Source organism: Canis aureus, chromosome 4 (genome assembly GCF_053574225.1).
Source record: "Canis aureus isolate CA01 chromosome 4, VMU_Caureus_v.1.0, whole genome shotgun sequence".
NCBI classification, from domain to species: Eukaryota; Metazoa; Chordata; class Mammalia; order Carnivora; family Canidae; genus Canis; species Canis aureus.
This window is the reverse complement of record NC_135614.1, coordinates 4,449,381-4,475,785: the sequence shown is the minus strand read 5'-3', so window position 1 is coordinate 4,475,785 and position 26,405 is coordinate 4,449,381. Positions and strand designations below refer to the sequence as shown.

At 43.3% G+C, this 26,405-nt stretch overlaps 1 protein-coding gene and 1 pseudogene across 4 annotated transcripts in view; one reads left to right on the top strand and one right to left on the bottom strand.

Moving 5' to 3' along the window:
• RYR2 (ryanodine receptor 2) overlaps positions 1-26,405 on the top strand; it is a 727,449-nt gene that overhangs the window by 21,707 nt on the left and 679,337 nt on the right. The gene's annotated exons all lie outside the window — the stretch shown is intronic.
• Positions 22,559-24,065, bottom strand: LOC144311757 (prefoldin subunit 5 pseudogene; annotated as a pseudogene).

The window sequence follows — 26,405 nt, the reverse complement described above, 5'->3', positions numbered from 1 at the left end:
ACTTTCATTTTTTATTTTTTAAAGATTTTATTTATTTCTTAGAGAAAGAATGTGCACAAACAAGTAGGGGGAGTGGCAAATGGAGAGGGAGAAGCAGACTCCCCACTGAGCAGGGAGCCTGATGTTGGGCTTGATCCCAGCATCCTGGGATCATGACCTGAGCCTAAGGCAGACGCTTAACTGACTAAGCCACCCAGGTGCCCTATTGTCTTTATTTTTAAAGGTGATATTTTCATTCTAGTTTCCTGTTCGGGATTTGTGAAGTATCTAGAATTTGTGGCTTGATATTTTTCATCCACCTTTACTAGTATTTCTTCAAACGTTGTTTCTGCCTCATTTTCTTTCTTCTCTCTTTTTTGGGACTCCAAATATATATATATATATATATATATATACATATATATATATTGCTCCTTTTGTGTTTTTACATTCTTTTCTGTGTTTTTACTTTTTTTTCCCTCTTTGTACTTCAATCTGGATGTTGTCTTCTGACCTTTCTACCAGTTCCTAAGTCTGTTTTGCTTTGTCAAGCTGGTTGAACCCATGTTCTGAATTCTGAAATTTTTAGTTATTTTATTTTTTAATAATAAGATTTGCCATGATTTATTTCCCATATGCATACGTTCTTGTGCTAATCTTCCTCTTTTTATCTGTTTGCAAAGATATTTGGTCTCATTTTCTGGTATCCATGGTATTTTTTTAATTGAAAGCTAGACATTTATATAAGGAAAATTGTAGAGGTGTGGATGATGTTCCCTTTTCCCACATGTATTATTCCACAAAATATTCCATAGTCTACCGTAGAAAATATTAGTTGATAATCTGGCAGGTAGGTAGAGTATGGATACACCACATTAATCTAATTGAGGCTTATTTGTTTCTAGACTGCTTATACTGATAGGCATACCTCTTCCAGAGTCTTACCTAAATGGTTGAAAAACTCTGACATGCAGAAACTGGACTAGTGGCTGGGGTCTCACTTTCCAATAGGCAAAATTTGTGCCATGACCAAAATACTACTTTTATAGGTCGTGAACCTTGGCCATGGCTTAAGAGTTGAGAGTGCTATTGTTACACATGTACTGTTGAGACTTACTATGATTGATAAGACTGTTTGCTATCTACTGTCCCAGGCCATTTGTGGCCATTTGTGTAAATAAATTCTCTGTTTCATTCTGCAGTTTTACATTTTTCACATGTGGATGGATGTTATCTCTTTTTAGGAGTTAAAGAAAACAACAACTTCCCATTTGTTAGTATAGTGTCATTCACCCTATAATCCTATCATGGTTACATTTGTCCTGGCTTCTGCAAAATGGGTTCGAGTATGGGAATTTCTTTAAGAAAGTCCTACTCTGGGGGTACGTGGGTGGCTCAGTGGTTGAACGTCTACCTTTGGCTCAGGGCGTGATCGTGGGGTCCTGGGATCCAGTTGCACATCAGGCTTCCTGAAGGGAGCCTGCTTCTTCCTCTGCCTATGTCTCTGCCTCTCTCTTTGTGTTTCTCATGAATAAATAAATAAAATCTTGAAAAAAAAGGAGAAAGTCCTATTCTGTTATGATGGAAAGGAATATTTAAATGAATTCTTGTTTACCAAAATCCATTTTTTATTTTGAGCTTAAGTTTCACCGACTCTCTTTTCTGGCTTTTGATGTAGACTGTGAACTTTCTGGTCCATTTTTAGAATCTCCCTCTACTGTGGCCTTTAACTGGCATTGTCTTCCAACCTGCTCCTAGGTGAGCCAGTTCAGAAACGATACGTGTAGTGGAGACATTGTCCTGGGGAAAGATCTCTTGTATCTCTTACAGTTTGGCATGACTGTAGCAACTCCAAGTAACTGCCTTTTTCTGAAAAGAGCTTGTTAGACTAAGGAAAGTTTAATGATGGAGGGGGAAAACAGCCTCTTAAGGACATTATGATCTCAAGCTGCTATTTTTTAAATGGCATCAAGGTATTCTCTTTAGAGGTTGCTCTGGAAGAGCGTTTGTGAATGTCTTCTAAGCCCTAGAAACATTGATGTGATATGTTTGGAGCTTATCTCAGTTATGCATCTTACTTCCTAATGATCTGGCTGTCTTTTGTGATAAGAGAATGTTAGGAAAATATCGAGAAAACCACTCACATGTTTAGCAATAAAATTTAAAGATTTTATTTACTTGAGAGAGAGAGAGAGAGAGAGCGTGCACAGGCAGGAGGAAGGGCAGAGGGAGAGGGAGAAGCGGACTTTGCTGAGCAGGGAGCAGGACACAGGGCTAGATCCCAAGACGCGCAAGGATCATGACCTGAGCCGAAGGCAGATGCTTCACTGACTAAGCCACCCAGGTGCCCCATAAAGGGAGTGATTTTAAATTTTTTTTTTTAATTTATTTATGATAGTCACAGAGAGAGAGAGAGAGGCAGAGACACAGGCAGAGGGAGAAGCAGGCTCCATGCACCAGGAGCCCGACGTGGGATTCGATCCCGGGTCTCCAGGATCGCGCCCTGGGCCAAAGGCAGGCGCCAAACCGCTGCGCCACCCAGGGATCCCAAGGGAGTGATTTTAAAAGGGCAATTTTCTCATGTGTATTGATACACAAACTTCCTTTTTATGGGATTTAATAGTCTAAAAAATTATTTGTATCTAGTATAAGTAATACACATCAGAGTGGGTATAGCAATTTGGACATTTATAGCTTGTGTGATGGGTACAGCGTGGACTTTTGTACTGGACTTAATTATTAATGTCTGTCATCTGGATGCCTAAAAGTAGTAGGGAAATCAGGAATGTTTATATAACATTTAACTTAAGAGAGAAATATTTCCCAAGGAAAATCTTTGATGATGCTTTTTTTCAGTCAGTGCTGTTGCTTTTCACATTTTTTTTTAAAACTTAAGTACTGAATTATCAGGAGTTAATTATTTCCTTTAATATTTTGACAAAATCCTTTTTTTAGAGGTTATATTTTTCAAACTTATTTTCTTTAGCTCATTTTTATGAGGCCATTTCTCAAGGAATATGTTTTGCTTGATTATTTTTCACTTCAATACTAGTTGCTCCCTAACCATTGCTTTTATTAGGAAGTTTTTTTTTTTTTTAAAACTTCTACTTGAAATTGAAATCCGCATAGAGTATGATGTGGGTCTTAGCAAACATTTTCCTTCATTCTCATCCTAGAGTTTTTTTTTTTTTTTTTAAGATTTTTATTTATTTATTCATGAGAGACACAGAGAGAGGCAAAGATACAGGCACAGGGAGAAGCAGGCTCCATGCAGGGAGCCTGATGTGGGACTCGATCCCGGGTCTCCAGGTTCACGCTCTGGGCTGAAGGCGGTGCCAAACCGCTGAGCCACTGGGTCTGCCCTCATCCTAGAGTTTTGATGGTTTTCCATGATTTATCATATTATCATAAACTCATCACCCACTATTAAGAATGACATGTTTGTCTAGGGCCATAATGGGGTGATTTGACATACTTACATGTGCGTTCAACTTTTTACTTTTCCATTTTTTTATATTGCATGCTGACCTGAGGCAGAATTGGCTGCAGATTCTGTTACTGTTCATCCACTCGGTTACCAGCAAGTCACTCCCAAGCATTAGAAGGAGTGGGATAGACAGGGCCCTGTTCTCAAGGATCCTGCAATGTAGGAGTGGTGGGAAAGCTGGCTACCTGACCTTGATAAGTGGGTATAATCTATGCTAAGAGAATTGTGCAGCTTTTGAGCTCAGGTGGAGTTTGGGAAGTTCGCCTTCCCAACAGTCAGGATGGGCTTTAGATATTTTAGATGAGCAGATCAGGTGAGGGAGACAGGTGAGGGAGTGCTACCAGCTTTGAGGTGTGACCAGCTGCCACCCAGTATCCAGGGCTCATCAGAGTATTTTCATCTATGCACCAGCCAGGGGGAGCACGTGCCAGTGGGAGTGGTTGGACGTTTGCTGGTGTCTGTTTTAAAGCTGCTCGCTGTAAGCCCAGAATATATTGGGAGACTTATATTTCATCTTAACAACAGGTTGGGGTTTGGGGCTTCTCTTTAAGTATACATCAGGGCATTTTAATATAAAAATATTTTAAGATATTCAGCAGGTGGTTTAACCAGTGCTCCAGGAAGATGTTCATGTAGGTGTAGCATGTTTACTCTGTGACCTTTTACGACCTTCACCCCCTTGCACATCTGAGGCCTTGAGTAGGTGCTTTACAGATAGGAAGATGGGGGAGTTAAGGGCTAAACCCAAATGTCATTTTAAGGAATTTGCATTTCATCTGGGAGTAGTTCATTCATTGACTATTTAACAAACATTTACTGATGGTCTCATCTGTGGTAGGTTTTGGCAATACAAATATAGCTTCTACTTTGGGTGGGCCCCTACCTTGAGCAAGTGAGTCAGAGTGTGGATTAATCCAGCTATAACATGGAACATGGGTGGTAAGACTGGGCCAGAGTCAGAGTGAGAGAAATTGCAGTCAGAGAACTACATAGCAAGTTAGTGGCATGGGCTTTATTCAAAATAATCATTACAGTGTTTGGTGTCCAAGATGGCAGCCACTTGCCACATGTGGCTATTGAACACTTGAAATGTGGCTATTGAACACTGAGATGTACTGAAAGTGTTAAAAACACAGCAATTATCAAGACTTAGTGTGGAAAAAAAAACAAAAAAAAGTAAATCTCATTAATACTTTTCCAATAGTGATTGCATTTTGAAATAATACTTTGGACATATTAGATTATATAAAGTATATGGTTAAAATTAGCTTCACCTTGGGATGCCTGGGTGGCTCAGCATTTGAGTGTCTGCCTTCAGCTCAGCGCATAATCTTGGAGTCCTGGGATTGAGTCCCACATTGGGCTCCCTGCTTCTCTCTCTTACTGTGTCTCTGCCCCTCTCTCTCATGAATAAATAAATAAAATCTTTTTTTTATGAATAAATAAGTAAAATCTTAAAAAAAATTAGCTTCACCTTTTCCTTTTATTTAACATGGGTGTGGAAAAACTTAAAATTATACATGTGGCTTGTGTGATCTATCTATCCACCTATTATTTATATATATATATATATATATCTGTATCTATATCTATCTATCTATCTGTCTATCTATCTATCTATCTATCTATCTATCTATAATTTTTTTTTTTTTTAGAGAGAGAGGGTACACAGTTGGGGAGTAGAAGGAGAGGGAGGGAGAGGTTCTCAGGCAGACTCCATGCCCAGTGCAGAGCCCAAGGCTTGGCTTGATCTCACGATCTTGAGATTATGACCTGAGCTGAAATCAAGAGACGGACACCTCACTAACTGAACCATCCAGTTGCCCGCTGCATTATATTTGATCAGACAGTTCTGCTCTAAGCTAGGTGATGGCCACAGGAACAGGAAGAATGGGTGGATCCTTGGGGAGGAAGATGTGGCAGTGGTAGGAGACAGATGAGTCTCCCTGAAACCACAGGGGCCTTGAGCAGGATTCACCATGAGGTCATTTGCATGCATCCAGGGTCACCTCCTTCTTTTTATACAACCTGTTTCAAGTGGTCTGCCAGTGCCAGAGATGTATTTATGCTATTATTTTCTGGCTAGTCATTCACCCTGGGTATAGTGTATATTCAGATGCAGCATCAACGATAGCCAGTGTTGAGCCAGGGTGGCCACCTTCTTTGTCCTGTGGAGTCTGGCCCATGCCTGGTCAGTGAGGGTTGGGGAATGCAGTCCATCAGCGATGACTCAAGAGATTTTACGCTTGTGTGATTGGAGCTATGGTTGTCTTAATAATAGAGGTTGTAGGTGAGGGTAATGAGCCATTGACTTTTTTTTTTTTTTTAAAGATTTTATTTATTTATTCATGAGAGACACAGGGAGAGAGAGAGAGGCAGAGACACAGGCAGAGGGAGAAGCAGGCTCCATGCGGGGAGCCCGATGTGGGACTTGATCCCAGGTCTCCAGGATCACGCCCCAGGCTGCAGGTGGCACTAAACCGCTGCGCCACTGGGGCTGCCCAGCCATTGACTTTTAAGCCAGTACGTGTCATCAGGAGCAATACTGTGGTGTACGTAGCTCGCATTGCGTGGCTGGTGCTTGAGGGGGGGTCAGGGCTGGCACTACAGGTTTGGGAGCCCTGTCCATAGAATGGTATGTGGGAGTCACCCGTTGTTATGAGAGTAGAGCCTCAAGAACTAACCCCCCCTGGTTTAGATGGCATGCTTAGAAGTCAGCGCTATTTTAAAATCTGGGGCTCTAAGCATAGCTGTGGAAAGTCTGTCTCATAGTTCTGCTTCTTCAGAGCTTTCCACATTTTCTGCCCCGCTATTTTTTCCTACCTTCAGAAGAGGATAAAATGTGGGAAGCAGGTATGTGGGAAAGGATGTCAACAAATGTTCTGAGCCACAGATGTGCTGTATCTGCATTTGCTTTGGTACAGGGTGCTCAGGTCAGTTCCTTGGTCCCCGTGTGTGGACACCCAGCACCCACATTTCAGGGAGGGGCTGTGAGTTACAGAGGGATGACCTGCACCTATGAGAGGTCTCTCCCTTTGTGCATATACATACACACACATATATGCATCTCCATATGTATACGTACCTCTATCCATATATACAAATACAGACATGTATTTGTATGTATGTGCTCGAAGTTAATAACCAAACAAAACTCCTCATGACAATTTAGAAATTTCTTGATGAATTTATGCATATGTTACCTGTGTCACACATATGTTACATGTATGCCACCATAGTATTGTACCTCCAAGGACCCATCCAGATTGAAAGATGGTTTTGTTGGTGATTATCTGGAAACTTGAAATTCTCCTTGTATTCCCTTGCTTGTGTTGGTAGGAGACAGTCCCCTAAGGGCTAATGACACTAAACCTTTACTCCTGCAGCTATTACTCTCCCGGCTGCCATCACTGGACTCTTTTTCTTTTTTTCTTTCAAATACTCCCTGGAAGGCAGGAGTCATTAGGACCTTGATGAAGAGAAAAGCTAAGAGCTCCAAAGATCACTGGGAATGTTTGACGGAGGGAAAGAAGTAGGGGCAAACACCTCTTTAGAGGTGTAGCTTCCAGGCTCCATCACACACGGTTTGTGTCTGTGCAGTCACCAGTTGGAATCCTGGCTTGTGGTGATGAGGTTTTCATAACCATGAAAAGATTACAATGCTGGCTAACAATACAGAGCACTTAGTAGAGGCCAGGTACTGTTGTGAGCAAGGTTTGAGTGTTAGCTCATTTTCTCCTCACCCGACCATGTACAACTCCATTGTAACTGAGGCACAGGGAAGTTAAACCACACAGCTCATCATTTGGAGCCAGTATTCAAAACCTGTGCCAGAGCCTGCATGCTGACAACTCTCCTAGACTGCTTTAAAGCAAAGGTTTAAAGCAAAGGTATTTTGTAGGAACCATCATTGAGCTAAGTTGCTCTTTCTAGTGGTCTGGAAGTAAAGTATTTTATTTAATGTTTTTAAAGATTTTATTATTTGAGAGACAGAGCAAGAAAGATCACAGAGGGAGAGGGAGAAGCAGACTCCCCGCTGAGCAGGGAGCCAGATGTGGGGCTTGATCCCAGGACCCTGAGATCATGACCTGAGCTGAAGGCAGATGCTTAACCGACTGAGCCTCCCAGGTGCCCCAGAAGTGAAGTATTAAAAATGTTACTATCAGGGCACCTTTGTATTAATTTGTTGGTGCTGCTTTTATGCACTGCCCCATTATCTTGTGGAATTAAAACTCTAGTATTATGTGTCTTCAGCTAAAAAAAAAATTATATATGTATTGCATCAAAGAAATGATTGCCTCTTATAGCCACCCCTCCAGCAATTCTGTAGTGATACGGAGATCTTAGTACCATTAGGTTAACGACCAGGTGCTCTGATAAGCAGATGTATGTGGACTTCTCTGTGAGTTTCTTTTGTAGGTAAAGAGTGTCAAATCGGATCCTGCTATTGTTACAGTTCATTATTTGAGGAATTTAATAATAAGGTAAATAAAGGGAAAATTTCTAATTTATACAATTTATGTGTGAAATGAATGTTTCCACTCACACCTGGAGTGTCAGGTGACCTTAATTCTTGTATCTCCTGCTGTTCTTCAAAAACCTGAGAGAAATCACAAAAGCATCAATAAAGTCAATAAAGTTTAGTTGTTTATGAAACAAAGGCTGGGTGTTTCAACAAGTTGCCACATGCCTTACCTTCTATAACTACTTGCCCGTTCTCTTTTTTCTGTGAATGTTTATAATGTTCCATGGGGATGAGAAGGTGAATTTGAGAGATAGCATGCCTGTATCTTGCTGGGGAAAAAAGGGGGCTGGCATGCTCTTTATAAGCATTCACAGGTCTTTCTTTTCATAAGCAACACAACAAAACGTCCCTTAACTGCACTTTGCTATTTCCCTGCCAAAAATGTCTAGATCTTGTAAAGCTTTATTTACTCACTGCATGTGATGTTGTGTGGCTTACTCCTGGCCAGCTGTCTGAAAGATTAGCAGTGGGCAATCCAACACTTTCCCTCAACATTAGTCTTCTTGAACTTTACTAGTAGAGATGGGGCTGTCCATCTAGGCCTCAAAATCTAGTATGAATTTTTTTTTTTTTAAGATTTTGTTTCTTTATTCATGAGAGATACAGAGGGAGGCAGAGACATAGGCCCAAGGAGAAGCAGGCTCCCTGCAGGGAGCCCAATACGGGACTCAATCCCAGGACCCCAGGATCACAACCTGAGTTGAAGGCAGATACTCAACCACTGAGCCACCCATGCACCCCCCAGTGTGAATGTTCTACTTAGAGCACATCTCAGTGTGGACTAGCCACATATCAGGTGCCCAATGGCCACATGTGACGAGCCCTTCTGGATTGTGTGCCTCTAAACCATGATTATTTCCCTACCGTTTGGATTCCCATGGTTCTCTGACTGCCCAGTGTGAATGCCTTGAGAGTCCTGCCCTTGGTTTTCCCTTCTTTGCACACACTCTCTCCCCTTTGATGCTCTCATTCACTGCTAGCCACCAGCACTCTGGTGCGAAGCTGCTACTCCAGTGCCTCGTCTCCATTTTACCAGGTGCCCCACTGTTACCTCCAGTTCAGCTCGTCCAAAATCAAATGCATCTGTACAAAGCTGGCTTCTCTGCTTACATCCATGCTGCTTTTATTTTCCTGGCTTCTAATGTTGCCTCTAATTTTATAAAGCAGTAAGAGAACAATCAGGCCATGTTAGCAAAAAGTATGAACAGAACCCAAGAGCTAAGGGCATTGTGGAAATTGAATGGCACTTACAAGAAAGCCTGACGTACTTAATGATGTGCATAATTCTTACAGGCAGCAAGGTGACTAGGTATATATAGCGATCCATGAACATTAAGGTGCTGATTGCTTTTATTCATGGGCAGAGCAAACATTTTGGGGAGCAAATGGGAAAGCAGGGGAAGGAGCAGCTTGTGACCCCCCCTTCTCCTCCTTGCTGCCAGGAGGGGGTTGATGCTCTGCTTTCATCAGTTCCAAGTCCCCTGCAGCTGGCCTTGCAGTGTTGGTGTCTTCACTCTTCCCATTTGTCCTGCTTAGGGACTGGTGCTTTGCTTTTAGTTAGGCATTGCCTGGATCTGTCTCTCTTCAGTTCTCAGGGAAGACACATTAAGAGCTGATCTGGGGCTCATTAGAAGGCGAAGTTAACTGCTGATTTCACCTGCTGAGCCCATGCGGGAGCTGGGGGCGGGGCCTGCAGGAAGGAGGCGGGGCCTGCAGGAAGGAGGCGGGGCCTGCCAGGAGGCAGGGCCGACTCTCTTAGGGACCCTGGCCTCTGAGAGCTGTGGGCCCCCGAGCCTGAATAATGACAGGAAAGCATGGAGTTCAAGTTGCCTTCTTATTATTACATCTTTTGTTATCTTTCCGTAAAACCATTCAAGGGACACAATGATCATTTTTAGCATGGTTTGTAAAATTTGAGGTGAAATTTTCATTTCTCTACAAGCTTACAGAGTAGAGGGCATTTAATTAATCTCAACTTAAAATTGATCTATTTTATAAAACATTGGGCCATCTCAGCTGTAGGAAGGAAACTGGCATTTTGGAAAAAACAGACTTTGCAGTCAGAAGTATCTGGGTTCCATTCCGTCCATTTGGAAAAGTTACTTTAATTTTAGAGTCCCTTTTCTTTTGATTAAATAAAATCTGCCTTAGAAGATAAAATTCTTAACTTGCTCAGTAAATGTTAATGTCCTCTCTGCTATTCTGGAAGCTGGAGGGGGGGCAGAAGGAAGCTACCGGTAGGTATACAGCAGCTGTACTTTGGAAACATCGTTATTGTGTGTGTGTGTAATTTTTTTTTTTTTTTTTGTTGCTTTTTGCCTGGATTTTTTAAAATTTATTTATATTTAAAAAATTTTTTTTAAAGATTTTTATTTATTTATTCATGATAGACTTAGAGAGAGAGAGAGAGAGAGAGAGAGGCAGAGACACAGGCAGAGGGAGAAGCAGGCTCCATACCGGGAGCCCGACGCGGGACTCGATCCCGGGACTCCAGGATTGCGCCCTGGGCCGAAGGCAGGCGCCAAACCGCTGAGCCACCCAGGGATCCCCTGGATTTTTTTTTAAATTGAAATATAGTTGACACACAATGTTCCGTTAGTTTTAGGTGTACAACATAGTGATTCAACAGTTCTATACATTATGCACGGGTGTGTTTATTCAGATTGCTTTTCCTTTTTTAAAAAAAGACTCTATTTATTTATATGAGAGAGAGAGAGCCCGCATGAGCAGGGGGGGAGGCAGAGGGAGAAGAAGCAGACTCCCTGCTTGAGCGCAGAGCCCAATGTGGGGCTCCATCCTAGGATCCTGAGATCATGACCTAGCTGAAGGCAGATGCCACCCAGGCGCCCACAGATTGCTTTTCTAGTATCAAGAGCCAGGAGTGTTTGGCGTGAAATGCTCTGTTACCTGATCTGGGTTCCCGGGGACTCCAGAGAGCATCAGGGGGCGGACCTCAGTGTAGACAGGGGTAGGAAGAGTATCAGGCAACTTTGGACACTAATCTAGGCATGTTTCTTCCTGGGGTTGTCTGCCAGGGCAGCCGTAAAGAAGAACCACAGGCGGGGGCCCTAAGTGAGGTGTTGAATTTCTCACAGTTCTGGAGGCTTAAAGTCCAGGAGTAAGGCGTTGGGAGGTTTGGCCTCCCTGGAGGCTCATCTGCTTGGCTGGTGGAGGGCTGTCTCTCACTGTGGCTTCACACCGTGTTTCCTCTGTGTCTGCGGCCTCATTTTCTCTTCTTATAAGGACACCAGTCAGATTGGATTAGGGCCACCCCAATGGCCTCATTTTCTCTTAATTACCTCTTCATAGAGTCGTTATCCAAATATGGTCACATTCTGAGTTACTGGTAGTTGGAGCTTCAACATACACATTTTGCGGTGAGGGGAGCATAATTCAGTCCCTAACACTTCCCATCTTAGTGGCCAAGACTTTTTTTTTTTTTTTTTTTTAACTCTTCTGTGTTCTGGATTCACCCTTTCCTCCACATCCCTTTATCTTACTTACTAAGGTATCTGGATGAGAAAGAAAGGAGGGAGCTGATCTCAACAGGGAGTTGAAGGCATTTTGATTAATTTACGCCAGTGCTTACTCAGGGAAACTTTATTCCCACAATATCATTGGTCTTGAGGATGGCAAGTGACATGGGGTGAGAAGGAGCCCTGGTCGGGGGACATTGCTTTGCTCTGTGAAGCAGGGAGCTTCAGGGCCCTGGGAGGACAGGTCACGGGCAGTGTTATGGTTGCAGTGTGCAAAGATATAGGGCCTTCCTTCTCTAGCTGCAGTGGACCCTGGCTGGCAGAAAGCAGCAAAAGTTAGACTTCTCAGGGGTCCCTGGGTAGCTCAGTGGTTGAGCATTTGACTTTGGCTCAGGTTGTGATCCTGGGGTCCTGGGATCCAGTCCCGCATTGGGCTCCCCACAGGGAGCCTGCTTCTCATTCTGCTTGTGTCATTGCCTCTCTCTGTGTGTCTCTCATGAATAATTAAATAAAATCTAAAAAAAAAAAAAAAAAAAGGTAAAAAACCCTTATTCTTCTCAATTTGATACATTTGCTGACAGTGAACAAGTTCATGCTAAGCCTGAAGGAGTTATAAATTTTTTTCTTAAGATTTTATTTATTTATTCATGACAGACACACAGAGAGAGAGGCAGAGACGCAGGCAGAGGAAGAAGCAGACGCCATGTGGGGAGCCCGATGTGGGACTTGATCCCTGGACCCCAGGATCACGCCCTGCACTGAAGGCAGATGTTCAACTGCTGAGCCACCCAGGCATCCCAGGAGTTATGAATTGACTGTATTTGTGTGTCTATATACCTCCACCTCTCAAATTATAGGGCCCTGGCTTGCCATGGTGTGAATTCTTGCTTTGCAGACTGCACGGTGCATTTTCATGGCCCCTGGCCATGAGAAAACTTCTCTGTTTGCACTAGTGAAAGATAGGTGGGCTGCTTTCACACTAAAGTTTTAACTCCCTGCGGGAGGGAGGAACTTGTAGGGAAAACTTGCGAGTAACCAGTGGGTTGCTGTTGCTTTTTCCAGTAGCACCTGAATTAGCAGCTGGGCCTAGAGAAAGAAGAATGTGCTAAGCTGTCTTCATTCATTGGGCTGGGTTTTTATAGAGTGCATTTGCAGCAGAGGGTACTCTGTTAAGTACTGTTTTGCTTTCAGGCACAATCCTAGGCTTAAGATAAACTGCTTTTTTGGCTTTTCTCCTCCCTCCCTTTTCTCCCCAGCTTTTTTTTTTTTTTTTTTTTTTTAATTTTACTAACCTGATTACCTGCCTGTGATGAATCATCTGGTTTTATGGTCTAGCAAAGTCAAGATGAAAAATGTAAATGTTTTTGTTTAAATGGAGATGCAAAGTGTGAGAACTGTAATGAGTAGTGATTCACTCTTCAAGTACCATGTGTGGATGTAGATTTATTCCTAATACCAGATGCTCCAGGACACATTTTTTTTTTCTCTCCAGCTCACAGAGATGTCAAGAAGCAAAAAATGGCGTCTGTGCATTTTTTTCAGATGCCGACTGTACAGGAGTGAAACCGACTGGATCTCACCACATTCTTGGATTTGAAATGTTGACAGAATTGAGGTCTCTCTTTGGGTCTGGGTGGCTGGCTTTGGTTTCTCTTGTCACATTCCTCCTACCACAGTGGGCTTGGATTTGTGTCTAAAATGAGCCTTAATAAAAATCTGAGATCTCCAGCTTTCTGTAGTTTTCATCTCAGATATCCTTCTAATTATTTAGAATAGAGAAAACATTCTGGGACCACTTTTAAAAAGACAGCACTCACTGCCATTACTTCTCTGTGAATGGGGCTTAAGTCACTGGTGGGGGTGCCACTGGTCTGGAATCTGCTGGCACCAGCTGAGAACCATGTCCAGTAACACCTTGAAGTCTGCAAGTGGAATGCTGGCTACATGCACTATTTCTGTGTTTCAGAGAATGCTGGAAATTGATGTAAATAAATGGAAGACATGATACTCACTGAATTTACTTCCTCAATTCCAAATTGCTTGGGGTTAACTAGCTACAAGGACCTGCCGGGAATATGGGCCTGGAATGTGTGCATTCGTGGATTGGCAGCCTTTGGTATTTGGGCAAAATGCAGATGGTTAGTGAGATCCTCCTGGTCATCACCGTACTCTTTGTGACCATGATTCATGGTCAGGAACAATGGGAAGCAAGTTCTTGTCCTTTCCTTGCAAGAGCAGATCCTAGTCAACCAACATGCAGATGTATGTTGGGTGTCCACTGGATGTTGGGCAGTGGGGTAAATGCTTTTCAAGACCTCTCAGCCCAAACACCTATGCTGTATGAGACAAAACCAAAATCAAACAAAACCAGGGGCATTGGTGGTGTCCTTGACTTTTCTCAGGTTGTTAATCTATGGTTTATCATCTCATATTTTTGGGTTTTGCTACTGTGTAAAAGATTAAACTAGGGGTTTACAGATTAGCTTGCATTGGTTTTATGTTTTTGTAGAAAATACTCAAGGGATAAAGTAAGCTTTCTACCAATCAGGTTAATTCTTTCCCCCCTTATTTCTGTGGTAGGTGGTATTTTTTCTGTAGGACTTAATATGTTTAGATTAAGCTCTCATGTGAAGGATATAGACTGTGGTTTATACTAGGTTGCCTTCAAAAGTGGGGACAGGTCAGTATTCTGAGACAAAGCATTTTATTGAATTTCAGTTAAGTGTATGTATTATTTTTTAAAACCCAAATAACCCTTTCTTTTTTTAATAGTATTTTTTTAAAAGATTTTATTTATTCGTGAGAGACACACACACACACAGAGAGAGAGAGAGAGAGAGAGAGAGAGGCAGAGACACAGGCAGAGGGAGAAGCAGGTTCCATGCAGGGAACCCAATGTGGGATTCGATCCCGAGTCTCCAGGATCACGCCTTAGGCCAAAGGCAGTGCTAAACCGCTGAGCCACCTTGGCTGCCCCCAAATAACCGTTTCTTGGCCAAGTTTTTATTCTAACAGGAAAAACACTTTTGCTCCTAAATAGCAACCAAACTTATATGGGTCTCATGAAGCAGAACCTTGTATCCTTGGGTTCAAAAGTAGTCCACACTCATGGAGAGGCACCCTGTTGTGTCTTGACCTTTATACTGCCCAGTGCTACTTTTTAAGTATTTCAGACCTCTCAGGAGATGTCTGTTCATCCCATCCTTTGCATCTGGTCCCATATTAATCTGTTCCTAATGGAGTGGCTTTATTCCATCATCCATCTCAAACTAGTTTTTCTGAGGTATAAATGAGGAAAGCTGACATTCTGGTAGGCATGTCTGAGAATAAGCAGAGCCCATTCTTCCCATTCCTTTGTCAGATTTTTAGGTGCATTTCCAAATCAGATAGTGGTGTTCAAAAGAATAACCATCCCTTTCCCTTGAAGACTGTTATTACTGGAAATCGTTCTTTGTTCAATCTAGGACTGGTTCAGATTTGTCGCTAAGAAGTAGTGAATCATTAAAAAGTAACCAAAAGCCACACCATTTTAAAGAAGTAAGTTGCTGCAATGTGTCACGTCGGGCTTATGTATGACCTTACTTTTTTTTTTTTTTAAGATTTTATTTATTTATTCACGAGAGACACAGCAAGATAGGCAGAGACACAGGCAGAGGGAGAAGCAGGCTCCATGCAGGAGCCCAATGTGGGACTCGATCCCGGACCCTGGAATCACACTTTGAGCTGAAGGCAGATGCTCAACTGCTGAACCACCCAGGCATCCCTGACCTTACATTTTGTTACCAAAATCCCTCAAAGGAGTCCATGGAATCCAGACTAGTTCTGGCAAATGAAAATTACATATCTGTTTAAGAAATATGAAACGGTAAGCAGTCTACAGTTTAGAAAAATAATTCACATTCCTTAACTATTCCCAGTGCAAATATAAATTCTCAGTTGGTGAGACTACATATAATGAATTTTTAATTAATCCCTGGCACTTTAGAAGATTATTCTTAATCAGATAGTTTGCAGAGATAAATTTGTAAAGCTGGTGTGCTAGTCAGAATGATGTCCCCTTCCCCCCCAAATCCATGTCTTAATCTATAGAACCTGTGAATGTTACTGTGGGAGGCCACAAGGACTTTGTGATGTGATAAATTAAGGATCTTGAGAGGAGAAGATTATCCTGGATTCTTTGGGTGGATGCAACATAATTACAAGGCTCTGAGAAGAAGGAGGCAGAAAGGAGGGGCAGAAGTAGAGAAGATGCGATGGAGGAGGGGTGGAAGGTCAGAGAAAGGGATTGGATGATGCTATGCTGCTGGCTTTGAAGATAGGGAAAGAGGGGACAAGCCCGCAGATTGGCCCCCAGAGTCTCAAGAAGGAATGCAGCTTCGCCAATCCATTTTAGACTTCCAGCCTCCAGAACTGTAACAGGATACATTTGTGCTGTTTTAAGCACCTCTGTTTGTGGTAATTGGTTGTCTCTCTGATAGAAAGCGATTACAGTTGGGTGTAGATGTAGGGTTTTATGAAAGGCATGCTTGGTGCAGTCTGTTTGGGTGTTGTGAGGCTTTGTGTTCCTTTGGTTCTAGATGACTGGCTGTCCTCTCTGATCTCTAAGTGAAGTGTAGTCTGGGATTTGACTTCTAAATGTGAAATTCTTTCTTAGTTTCAGAAGGCTTACAAAGAGATTGTTCTAGTTGACCAAGTGTTTTAGGAGGAAGGTCCAGTTGTAAGATGAAAGGTTGGTGGGCAGCCCCGGTGGCTCAGCGGTTTAGCGCCGCCTTCAGCCCAGGGCGTGATCCTGGAGACCTGGGATCGAGTCCCACTTTGGACTCCCTACATGGAGCCTGCTTCTCCCTCTGCCTGTGTCTCTGCCTCTCTCTGTGTCTCTCATGAATAAATAAATAAAATCTTTAAAACAAACAAAAAAACACACAAAAGGGTGGGGTTGTAACAGTGTCACAGTTACAATGCAGTGACATGAGAGCACCATCACACTTTCTGAAAAAAATCTTTGTAAAATTTTTGAACAAAATCTTTGCATGTTTGTACAGAGTAAAAGTTTTGGTTGGTGAAGGAGTGTTCATGTTCTGGAGGAAGATATTAATGTTGAGGTTGAAACTGTGGCTTGGCCAATGGACAGAACGGAAAGAAATCTGAGACCAACTACCCCTGTTAACTGGGGGGTGGGCCCTAGGAACATCTAGAAAAAGCAGGTAGCTGCTGTGGTATGATCTTCATCGTCAGCAGGTTGTTTCTGGGTTCTGACTGAAGAGACATGTTCTTCTGTCCTGTGTGGTAGACTTAGGCTTCTTTAGGAAATAGTTCGTGCTGAGGAGGGCACCTGTCCCAAATCCCTGGTGATACAGATTCCAGAATGTGGACGCACCAGGGACTGTTATTCTAAGACCTATTCTTCAATTCCTCAACCATGGCTGAACCTGAGCTCCTACTTGTGCTTCCTCTGAGCTCCACCCTTGCCCTTGACATTCTAGACCTGTGCCAGAGCACTGTTGTATGAAAGGCATCCTGGAAGCAGAAGGCACAGCTTTTAACCCCAGAGCTCTTGGGTACAAAGAAGAGAATATGGAGAGAGGAGCAGAGGGTCAACAGGGGAGGAGTTATAAAAGGTCCAATCTTTTATCCTTAATTCGGTCCCGTGTTTTCCTAGCCCTCTCTGGTCTTGATGTGACATGAGTACAGTTGGGATGACGATTGCCTGATTGATATGCCCCGAGCACCTGTACAGTACCGCTCTCAGAGGACAGGCGTCTTTGCAGGGAATTTGTTGTGTAAGAGGATGTAGTCTGTCCGCATCTGGATTAATCATAGGTTAGTGTTACCTGGTAGCAGTGTAGACAGTTGTTAAAGTAAATAAAGAAATGTAAATGCAGGTTGGAATATGCTTAGACAAAATCTAAAGGGCTCTTTTTGATACTTTTTAAAAGCTCCGCAAGTTAAAGAACATTTGTTTCCTTGAGAGAGGATGTCTGCTGACTTCCCAGGCTTTGTATTTTCTCCTGTGTGTCTTTGCATATGCCATCCCGTTACATAAAATGTTACCCCATTCAAAACTGTATTATTTAAAATATATGTCATGTATATTTTACATTCCTTGTACATGCAAAATACTGTACGGTATAAGGTAGCATGATTATGATTTCAAAACCTAGTTTGAAACTGGTTTCCTTCATGACATTGGTGGGATAAATCCTCTCTGCATGCTGAACCTTGGTTGCTTGTGGCCAGAACAGCAGATATTAGGTATAAATCAGTGCTCTTACAGAAATTTCTGCATGATGACAGGCATGTTTATCTTCACTCTGCAATACTGTGGCCACGAGATGCATGTGGCTATTAGCTCCTTGACATGTGGCTGGTGCCACTGAAGAACTGAATTTGTAATTTTATTTAATTTGAATTTAAAGCTAATGGCTACTATATTGAACAACACTGCCCTAGATGATCATCTGAGTAGAGAGAATGGCCAGAGGCTGAGAGCCTACTTGGGAGGGTCTTTGAGGGAAATGTAGGGACTTTGGACCAGATATCTGGATGGAGCTCAGAGTGATGGTGCTCTGGGGGGAAGAGCTAAGAAACTGAGACTTAAAGGGAATTCTGAATATAAAAAGAGGGTGGGTGACTCATCCACGACCTGAGTTGCCTGGGCATTCAGCCAGGAAAGAGATAAAGAATGCGGGAGATCAGGGCAGCCCACAGGGACAGCGGTAGTAGTGGCAATCCCAGAGAGTTTCTGTAGGGGTGCAGGCCGACACCAGCCTGAGGACCCGGGCTTATAGAGAAACCCCTTTGCTTTGCTAGGACCATGGGCTCTAAGGAACTGCCCAGCCATGGGGGTGGGGATGAGTGTTGGCGTCCCAGTGGAGAGTGCGAGGGACCAAGTAACTCTTAGCGATTGGAGTTTCAAGGGCAGCCACAGTATTGGAAGGCGTAGAATCTCATTGGCAAAAAAATGAATCCATTCCGCTGTCCAGTGCAGTCAGTGGTGGTGATTTCCCTATAAGTGAAATAATTTGTGTATGGCCTGTGTCCCTGCTCAGGGAGGTTCTCTGCTCACTATGGCATGGTTGGTCACCTTAAACAGCTAACTGTGTGCTTTAGACCAGAGTAGGGTGGGTGCAGGGTGTGGGCAGAGATGCAACAGGGGAAGCAGGAATCCCAGGTGTTTGGAGGGTGGATCTGTGAACTCCAAGCAGTGACAGCGGAAGAGGCCATAGGGAGGCAGGCTGGGGAGCCCCAGTTTGGAGGGGCCTGTGGGGCAGGGAAGCTGGGCCACCCTTCTGCTTTTCCACCTCTGTATTTTGGCATGGATTCGTCTGGCTTTATAGATAGGGGTGTTCCTGAAATGCTGAGTCCAATGATAAAAGAAATTCAATTTCAGCTTAAATGCACTTCAGGGGAGACTTGCTACATGCAACAACTCCAAAAAATTCTTTTCGTTCTTGCAAATAATTGCCACCTCCTATTGTTTGTGTAGGTGCTTGGCTACACCCTTTGTACTTTGACTTCCTCTCTATGCACCATGTCCAAACACTCTTCTGTGCTTTTTCAGGGTATCCCATACATCACCCACCTACTAGGGAATGGAATCCTTATGAGCAAGGAACATAAATATCTTTTTTTCCTTTTTGGGGGGAGGGTTGGGGATTCTGTTGCTTGATACAATCCTTGAATGTGAGTGAGAGTCTTAGACTATTCTGGCTGTGATAACAGAACACCACAGACTGGGTGGCTTATAAACAACAGACATTTATTTCTCACAGTTCTGAGTGGGGAAGCCCAAGATCAAGGCACCAGCAGGGTTGGTGCCTGGTGAGGACACTGCTCTGATTCATAGATGGAGCCTGTTCAGTTGCTGTGTTGTCATGGGGTGAGGGAAGGTTACAAGGTCTCTGTGCTCCTGACGTACTCTTGAAGTCCCAATACTGTCACCTTTGGGGGTTGGGATTTCAACATCCAAATTTGGGGATGGGCGCAAACATTCAGACCAGAGCAGTGAAGGTGCTCAATAAATAGTTTGACAGGGTGACTTAATTTTATCGAGCATCCTGTTGCTTTGCAAATGCGAACGTTTGTTTTGTCTTTCGAAACAATAGTGGCAGATAACATAGATGTTAACAGGTGCCTTGTGCCATGTAAAGTGCATTATATGGCTTATGTCACAGAAACCTAAGACAGCCTCATGAGAGAAGTGTTAGCCTAATTTTCTAGATGGGACTTTTGAGGCTCAGGGAGGTTAACAACCTTCTTCAGGCTCTAACTGCCAATTAAAATATTGGAAATATTATTGGATTTCTCCCTTGGCCAATTTCTCTCCCAAATTCTAGAAAAAGGACAGGTAGAAAGTTGTAAGTTGTGAGTTGGGGTTCCCCATGCCTGTCTCACTCCACAGTCCTTATTTTTTTCTTTCACCTTCTGGATTCATGGACTGGATGGGCAGTTTTCTTGGCTGGCAGGGCAGGAGAGAACGGAAGCAGAGTAGTGGTTCATCTCTCCTTAGGTTGGAGAACAGCAGGATGGGGTGGATTCCGGGCCCACCTAATGGTTGCCAGCTGATGGCATTAGGTAAGGGAAGATGTGATGGGGGCGCAGGAGAGGCCGCACCGTAAGACTGGAGCGGGGAGAAGGAACAGAGGAGCAGGAAGAGCACAGTATGCACAAAGTTGGGATGGTGAGTTAGCCGGGGTTGCCACTAGACCACATGCTGCTAGAAAATTACAGTCTTAAAAATAATACCATAGAAGTAGCAATCATTTCTCCCTTTAGCAGTTTTTCCTTAAAATTTTAGAGGCACAGGGCATGTCAAGGGTATCTGAGATAAAATTTGTAAATTTAATCACTTTGCCTTGCAAAGGGAAGCCTTGGCTCCAATGTGAAACTTGGATTATGTAAGCTAGAATTGGGCTGGAATACTATAAATACTCCAGCTATGTGCCACATACTTACATGGCTGCTTCTGTAGGGCTGTGTAGCACTCTTCTAACAAAGATGATTCAGAAGGTACAGAATGACCATTCTCCTGAGCATGTGGGAAAAGTGGAACATTTTACTGGGACCTTGTCTGAAATCACTCTATAGCGGAAGAGTGCTACACACAATAAAAAGGTTATTTGTCATAATTTTAGCTGACAGCAAGGCTACCGACACCTCTTTCTCCCTAAAGGGAAATGCCCTGTGGGCAAGCTGTTGTGCATCCCCCTAGCCTGGTAACTGGAGATCAAGGAACTAACTGTTAGTGTGCCATCTGTGAGGGGGATTTTTTTTGCTTCCATGAGGCTTTGGGAAGCATAACCAACCAGCCAAAGCCAGGCAGTGCTCCCAGGTGGGGAGAAGTTGTATGCAAAGGATATCAATCAGAAAACAAGATGGCATGCAGTAGGCATCATATGAACTACTTATTGTATGGGTCAGCCTGGCTCAGGTGACAGCTCAGGCAAGAGGAATCAGCATGTGATAAGGCTGTCAGCTGGCTATACAGGGAAGTAGACTATGGTTGACCTTGAACTCTGGACATTGCAGGCAGGAAGGACAGCATGTGCCCCGAGAAAATGAGGTTTCACTTGAATTGTTCTACTAGAATGGTTTTCCTTTTTCCATGCAGAGGTCTGAGTCTTCAAATGAATGACTGTGACAAGTTGGACTTACAAACTGTCACAGGAAAATGGTGAAGGACGTGGCTCCTGGGATCCTGAAAATTATTTTGTGTTTTCATAGACTTTCACAGCCCTGGATTTATGGGAAGGAGGAATGAAAACTGGGTTTGACAGTGTCTTCCTTCAACAGAAGGGACATGCCTTTGAGTTTATAATATTAAACAATGCCCTTTTTCAAATACTGTCCATGGAAGAAAGAGTGCCCTTTGCTGTTCAACTACCAGTCTGGGAAATCTCTCCCTGGACTTGTTTTGTTAGGGATTAAATCACGTGCAACCCCTTTCTCCATCTCTTGCCATTGTACTCCTACTTCCTATGTTGATTTTTTTTTTTTTTTTAAACCAGAAATTAACACTTCTAGTTCGTGGTTCCTAGGAGAATAGTTTCCTTACAGCACCATTTGGAAGATAACAGGGCTTAAAGCTTAAAAGTCCTTGGGACTACATATTTTTCAGTTATCATTTTCCTGATCAGCTTTGCCTTTTGGCGAGGGAATAGATATTGGTATCTATCTTATTTTTCTCACTGAAGTAATGGTATCTGGGAGTACTGTTGACTTTTATGTTGTTACTATGTCTTCGGTGACTTGCTTCAGAAAAAAGAAGTCTGAAGCTACTTAACTATAAAATTAAGTAACTGTAAAATTACATGGACAAGAGATGAAAGTTCCAGAAGAGTACAGTAAGCTCTCCAGCGCGTCTGGGACGTGCGTCTTCTAGGACCTAGCTGCTAGAAGGTGATAGCTCACGCCCCCTTTCTGTCTGGGGGTTTTTTCTTTCTGTGTTTCAGAAAGCCTTTCTCTTAACTTGTATTGAATTAGGAGTTTTATACCTGAAGGCGCTGGAGTGGATGTCCTGCCCCTCAGCCAGCTGTGGGACTAGAGTCCAGAGTGAAAACTGTACAGTCGCACTTTTGATTTTAGTCTATTTTTGTCTAGCCTGTTTGTTCAAAACCTTACTAAAATTGGAATTGACTAATGGCCTTCTTTTAAAATTAGATTGATTTTAGCTTGAATATATATTTTCTTTTCTTTCTCAACTTCTGGATGGCTTATATTCCAACTGGTATGATTCAAGTATTCCAGTGCAGTAAAGGATCCAAACTATGTCCCTTAGGTAGATAAATAAATAGAGAGTGGAATTCTCTAGAGCTGCCAGACTGACCTTTTTCCATCAGCACTAAACTCTGAAAAATGGTACAGAGATTTAAAGCCTGGAGTTAAAAGGAGAAGAGACTGAACTATTTGAATTAAGGAATCCAGAACACTATTCTGTTGGGTTCTTCATGCTCTTAATTAATTTTTCTTCTGCTCAGTGAGCACATTTATTAGCATTAAACACAAGACCCATTAGGACCCTGGGGAAGCGATGGCCACAAGGTCATAGGTCCCTGGAAGCAGGATCCCCTTGCCCCACTTGGAAACAAGCTTTCAGGCCTTGGCAGTAGTCGGAGCTGCCCCCAGGGCTGTGAATTGGGAGTCTTCTTGCTCATCATCATCTCCGTCACAGCCTGCTTTATGGCGTGCTTCTCCTGCAGGGCTGGTTGGGTTTTCTCCATTTGCTTGGGGAGGAAGTCTGTCTCCTTCTTGAGAAGGCCCTTGGCATCCTCAGCTATCTTCTCTACATAATAGCCAGTTCCCACATTGATGAGTACATGTTCCACATTATACAGCTTCCCAGGGACTGGACACCGAGCCCGTTGGTGGGACGAGTCATTGTTTCCCCTCATTGCTCTTGTTTGGTGTGAGCAGGCTGTCCTGGTCTTCCACATACTTGGTCTGTACCACCCTGAGCTGGGTAGCAGACATGGACCAGAGCTCCACTTCCTGGACTGGCTGGTTCATAAGCATTTCTAGCTGTGGCAGGTTCTACTCAGCGATGCCAATTGACTGATAATTTTTAATAAGGAAGTGAACCCCAGATGACAGAACTGATGTTCTTTTATTGGGTGACTGTGAGATCTATTCTGTTGCTTAAATCAGGTTAAATAAGAAAAAAATATGTTTTCATAAGTCTGGCCTCTGGGTCTCTGGTATATTTACAAAGATCTCTACTTAAAACCAATTTCTGTTTCTCAGGGACCCTTGTAACACCACCTTCTATTATAAAAGATTGAAAGGATATGACAAAAGGAAAATATCTTGTATAATACAATGAAAGCAGCTTTATTTATTTTTTTTGGCAGGGAGGATGTGGGGCTTATGTAAAAGACTTTATTAAACCCCTTTTGGGGATTTTTCTTTTTTTTAAACCAAGTATATACTCCATGTTCATCCACTGGCAGTGATCATCTGTTGTGCTGGAGACCTGGAGAAACCAAGCCTTACATTCTGTGATGTCTTGGCAAGCAAATGCCCCCAGTCCTGTTGTTGGCCTTTGTGTTGCTGTAATTTCATTGGGGGCACATTTGTATTTTAGATGAATATATTGGCTCATGATTTGAATTTCTGATTGAATTTCCTTTACCAATTTATTTCTTAAAATGTATGCATTAAAATTTTTGTACTTCAGATAAAAGCCAAGATAAGCTCTGATGGTCTCTTTGGCTCCCTATTTATTTCCCATAGGAATGGTAAAAATTTAATTATTCATGCTTGAAAATGGCATTTAAGACCTTGAAAATGAAGAATATTTGGAAGGGAAAGTCACTTGTGCCATAAGATATCGGAAGAGAGAAGGGGCCCTGGTGCATGATGTTCTTGACCACAAGGGAAGTCCACAAGGAAAGTCCGGAAGACTCAGACAGGACCCTGCTGACTAGTTAGGCTGAGACAGCCTCCCCCTTGCCCATGTCTCTCTCCATGTCTCTGCCCCAGAATCACATGCTGTGTCCACTACATGTGATACAGAGAGAATCCGACAGCCTCCTGGGTTCCTTACCTGCATGGACTCTGAGTCCCACCACCCCTCTGATAAACGAATGGTTTTAACAATCATCTTTTACCAATGAGAAAATAGTGTGAATATTAAGAGAAAAAAAACCCTCAGAAAATGCAATATCAATGTAAAGACAATATTTAGGTTAACTCAGCCCAGCTGTTCAGAGATTGCTGTTCTCCCCACATTCTAGAACCTCAGGTGGCCGGCCAGCCTCAGTGGCTTCTATAGCTCCATGCCATTGGTTACAGGATGAATCCAGGGATGAGGCATACATGGAGAGACAAATGATCGATAAATACTCCTACTCTGTTTCACATACCCTGTAGTGGATCAATAGAACATGCTTTCCCTCTGATAAACATTGCATTTTGAAACAAATATTTAAGTATTTATTTGGGTGGTGGTGGGCAGTGAAAGAAGGAAGAGGTATTTAGTGCCAGTCACTATTCTAAGTGGTTTTATATTTTTCCCAAAATACTATAAAGTAAGCACTCTTTTTTTTTTCTGTTCTACAGATATGGAAACTGAGGCAGAGAGGAATTTTTTTTTTTATAACTTCCTCCAGGGTAAGCAGCCTGTTAGAAGCGGAGCTGGCCTTGGAGCCCCGCTCTCAAGATCAAGTGCAATGTCCCTCAGTTCTCAGGGTGAGGAGAGCTGCCACCTCCATCCATTCTTTCCCCCTCAGGTCCTCCCACCTGCCTTGCTGACAGCTTAGGTTAGAAATGGGGTTGTTTCCATTTCTTTTGGGTCCCCATCAGGACAAGTTCAGAGCTTTTCAAGAACCACTTATGGAAAAAAATAAGGGGCAGGGAGAAGATGTGACATAAGAGAGAGGACAATAGAAAAGCAGAGAAGGAGACATAAGGTGAAAGAGTGAACTTCCTTCTTTCATTCTTAGGTTCTGCACTGAGCCTCTCCTGCATGTTTGGGCTTCCAGAGAGTTCCCCAGCTAGAATGTAAATGGACAGCTGCTCCGTGAGCAGCAGCCAGGGCGAGAAAGGAATGTGTACCTGGAATTCTTGGGGCTTTTGGGTCAGCCACTGACTCTTATCTTTTCATGTGGCCCTTTGGGGTCTCTCTGAAGTCATCCTGGCCACTGAGGACAGAAGAGACTTCCTTGCATGGCACCTCTTCCCTCCCTGTTGCTCTGACCTCTTGGTCACCCCTTCCAGCCTATCTCAGTCTCTCCTCACCCCAGCCCCATTCTCCGTCCTGCATGGTCTGTCCAAAGGGGCTTGTTGGCATGGCTTAGGCTTGCCACCGCCCCTCCTAAGCTGACAGCAGGGTCTCACAGGGCCTTCTGACTCTGTGCTGCATGATGGCACTTCCTTTTAGGGTCCAGAAGCTTCCCTCTTGGTGTTTGGCCTGCTTCCTAATGGCCCTGTTGTCTGTTGGAGGGACAGCTCTCCCATCTACCTCCCTGGCAGAGCTGGCCTTGACTTCCAGGTCTGCTGCTCACTGAATAAGGAAGTTCAGACACTTGCCTCTGCCATTTCATTCTCTGAGACTCATCCCTTTGTTGCTTCCAGAGCAAGTACCTGCCAGATTCACCTGAAATGAAGAAAACCTCACAAATAAGACTTGTTTTCTTCTGGGTAGATGCAACAATATATGGTCTCACCATTAGTGAGGAAAGCAGTGTCATTTCTGTTTTCCATTCTTTTAGCTCATCAGTCAGTTACAGATTTGTTGAGCACTTACTAGGTTCTGTGGAGGTCAGACATACCCACATACACACATGCAGCATGAGAGAGAATTCCTGCTTCTATAGCGTTTTCAATCTTGTTTATTTTTTTATTTTTAATTTTTTTTCAATCTTGTTTAAAGCACGTTTTGCCCCCACGCAACCCTGGAAACTCTTAAAGAATGACACAAAAGGCACTTTTTACCTGTTTTTCACTGTTTTTAGTAGATGGCTGAGGTGAGCCCTCAAGGGTTAGACAGGATGTAGGCAGGTAGATGGGGAACAGGACAGCAGGTGGGAGACAACACCCAAAGAGGATAGGGAATGGGAGTGGGAATACATCAGTCTGCCCAGAGTCAGGGGTTTGTTAAGGGGAGAGGTGGTACTTTTTTACTTGCAGAGACACCCAGAAAGGTCAAGAATGCATTTCTGCCCCCAACCCCATCCCTGGTGCATGCGCACCTACACACACACACCCCAACAATTCTCCTACCATCAGGGGCTTTTCCTTCCAAATTCGAATCCAAATCCATGTCTTGCTTATTTAGTAATGTAGTTACTAACAGTGAGAGAGGCTGGCTGCCCAGGGAACAGACCTGGTCTCAGAACCAGACTGTGGCCTGGGCCTCAGGGCCTCAGGTCAGTGACATGAAGAGCCAGGGCACGGGTTAGAACCCACTCTGATGTTGGTACTGGGGTATCTTAACTGCTCC